Genomic DNA, 3,866 nt, shown 5'->3' on the forward strand with positions numbered 1-3,866 from the left:
AATGAAAGAAGAAATAATAAATTGGCTAAGGAGAAATGAAATGAGGAGTTATGAACTGTAAACCGATCTCTCCTCCAAAATGGAATGAGATGGAAATATCAGAACTTGATTTCTCTTCAAAATGAAAAGAGGAAATAATGAAATGACAATGAACAAATGAGGAGTCTTATATGGAAAAACTCCAACAGATTTGTCTCCCAATGATAGAAGAAGAAATCAGATAATGAGACCGACTTGGATCTACTCCTTATCGGAAGATTTGAGGTATGACCTCAAACTTGATTTCTCTTCAAAATGAAAGAAGAAGAAATCAAATAATGACTCTGATTTGGATCTACTTCTTATCGGGAATGAGTGAGATAGATGGAGATAGAGTTACTTCCTTCGGCCATTATAAATTAATGGATAAGGAAGATGAAGATGAAGTTTTGCGGAAGCACGATTGCAGAAACATGTCATATGAGGAAGCCTGCTCTGATCCAAGATGCAGAGTAAAAGAGACAGGCCATGAAACCTGCTCTGATACCATATTGAAGAATGAAGACAGAAGAACAAAGAGAATGAAACTAGTGCGAAAGAAAATATTTTTCCTTAACACCGAAGAGCAACATTTCTGATTATTTAACAAGCTAAACGAATGTGAAGTCTTCAATCAGCAATTAATGCAGAACGTGAAGTCTTCATCAACAATTAATGCTGAAATTAATGCCAAAGACCACTGAGCAATAACCACAACTCAACAATTAAATGTAGCTTGAATAATACGTTTCGTATTATTCACACTTTGCTCTCACACATTGCCTTGCATCATTGCAGCTCTACCTGCACAGCCATGTCTGCAACTTGCAACTCTGCCCAATGCTCCAATATGCTCATATGCTCCAATAAACTTGAGAGAAAGTTGGAAGCTTCCGATCACAAATCCAGGAATACCAGAATCAGATGAAAGCTAGCTAGGAAGACAAGAGAATAATGTTGTAGGTTGATATATGCATTATGTGGTTCAAAACTTTTGATGTTGTATTGTCACAGTCCCGAAATTTCGAATTATAAAAATTCGAATTCGAATTCATGAAAACTTTAAAATAATCTTAAATATATTGAAATCATCTTATAATCACAGTGTATCGAAACTGAGTTCAAAGTAAGACTCAATCGATTTGATTATTACAAACGAGTTTATAATTCAAGTATTATAACAAATGGAAATTGCAAATCCGCTCAATCCTTACCAATATAGAATAAATAACTTTGATGATCTTCAGAGAAACCCTCCAATTCTGCTAATCCCCACCTGTAGAACTATCCTCTACACCATCGAATAGGTGCACCAGAATTGTAAACACAAACCCAGTAAGCTTCACAGCTCGTATGAGTAAACCAACAGTATAATACACATCATATACAAAAGAAAATACATATGACATTTAAATATAAATGTACTCATAAGACACAGGACGACCCATCTGGATGTCCAATAATATCTGAAAATATGTGTACTCATGAGACATTGGACAATCCATCTGTTTACCCAAATTACATTTACAATACGGGTACTCATGAGACCATGGTACTCATCTCTTACCCCTCATACAGTACGCCATCAGATACTGGGAAACCCATCTGTTACCCAATATCACAAAAATATGGGTACTCATGAGACCCAGGCGACCCATCTGTTACCCCTCAAGCAGTACACCGGCAGACAGACTAGAGCTCTAACTGAATCGTAACTGTCACCTGGCCAAGGCTTGGTTCCGATTACTGCCAACATGTTCGAAGACAGAAAAAACGTCTTAACAAGACTCAAAGTTAAAACCACGTACAATAACAATCCACACATGTTATTGTACAACAACCAAGCGACTCTTGCTCAAATAAAATAAATATAGTTGTCACAGTAAAACTCATTTGGAAATAAGAACGTGACAGTATATAATATAACAACCCATATAATGTATCGTATTTACCATTTTATACACATACACAACCCACTATATCATATATATGTCAAAGTTCGATCTTTTAATAAAACGTAAATATGAGTCACCGCCAAGGGTAGACTCGTCATAGTTAGATTTACTCACCTTATTTTTCTGTGTGTAATTTCCACGACACCGAAAATAATTCCTTCACTCGTTTTGTCGGTCACCTATATTAGACCCTAGAACCTCCGGGAAGTCGCCGGAGAAGCTCGAGATGCCGACAACGGTCGAATTCGCGAAGGATGAGGTGGCGGCGCGATTTGAGCTCCAAATCGCTTGCAGGTCTAACCGAAGGTGAAGATCGGTGAAGGTAAGCTGGCCCGTGCTTTGGTGTAGCCGGAGATGGAGCTTGGACGGCGGCGGAATCTGCAAAATCTTTGAATCGCCGGTCGAACTTTGATGTGGCGAGCGGCGGTGTGTAGCGTCCAATGGTGGGAGTTGCAGACCGTGTGGTGCCTTTGGGACCGGCGGTGAGGGCTACGATGGCCGGAGACGGGAGATCGGCGGAGGCGATTTTGAGAGGGGAGGGTCGGGGTCGAGAGGGAAGGGAGAGAGGGCTACGGGGTGAGAGAGAGAGAGAGAGAGAGAGAGAGAGAGAGAGAGAGAGTTTCCTGTTTTGGAAACTAGAGTTTCCCAAAACCTCTTTTTATACATTTTCCAAATTCGGAAACCAACTTCCGTCGACAATAACTTCCACATACCGCATCCAATCAATGTGCGTGACATGTCCACGAACTCGTATCGACGAGCTCTACAACTTTCGTGAAGGAAGTTTTCAGATACGAGCGACGGAATAAATGTTGACCCTCGAGTCAAAGAAAACGTTACGTTTTCCAATTTAAATTTTCGAAGACGGTTTCGTTTCGTTTGACATCGTCGAGAAAGCGAAAATTCGGGGTATTACATGTATGCTCTGAAACATTAATACAAATTGCATTTGTTATGATGAAATTTAATTATTTTTGTACATATGAGGGATTCAAAACCTTAGTTTGACAAGAGTAGTATTGAACTCATGCAGTTAAACTTAAATCAAGCTATAGCTATTGGTAGCTCTTATTACTCTTGGATTTGAAATATTTTTCCCTTTTAACTTGTCAAGCTTTCAACTTTACCCTTCGACACCTCATCTATCCACACTAGCTCGCTAATGGGTGCAACGAGTGTAGCCTAACATAGTTGAAACTTATTGAAGGGACTTGGGAAAGCAAAAATACAACAATACGATCAAAACCCTTTACATTTGTTGCTAGCCATCACTCAATTGTGGTATTCACAGTGCATCTAAACTGAAACTTGCCAGCTTAGAGAAATATCACGCATTTGCTTCAAAATCAAATGTACGTCATGCTGTATGAATTCCTTTTTATTGGAAGTCAATATTAAACGTACGTCATTAGGTTCACAAAAGTAGGTCTATGCATTACACAAACTAGCTTGTATATTGGCAATTATTTTTTAATTATTTCCCACTGATTGGATTGGAGTGTTGCCGTTGCCATCATGTTATATTCTAAGTGATTAAACCACTAGCTAGGTCCGTCTATGAGGAAAGCAAAACTATAGGGATGTTTGGTACACAGGCTATGACTGCATAAGACATCCTTCAGTAGTCCAAAGTAATATAACCCATGTTTGACACCATTAGGGACTATCGTTGTCACGACCCCAAAATTTCAAGTATGAAATTCAAATTTTGAGTATGAAATTCAAATTTCAAAATCATGAAAAACTCTAAAACAATCTCAATAAATCGAAATCATTTTAATGTCTCAACGGATCATTTCTGAATTCAAAATACAACTCAGTCAAACCGATTATTACAAACCAAATTTATAATTCGACATTATAACAAATGGAAATATATAAATCCTTACACAA

Source organism: Argentina anserina, chromosome 4 (assembly GCF_933775445.1).
Source record: "Argentina anserina chromosome 4, drPotAnse1.1, whole genome shotgun sequence".
In the NCBI taxonomy this organism is placed as follows: Eukaryota; Viridiplantae; Streptophyta; class Magnoliopsida; order Rosales; family Rosaceae; genus Argentina; species Argentina anserina.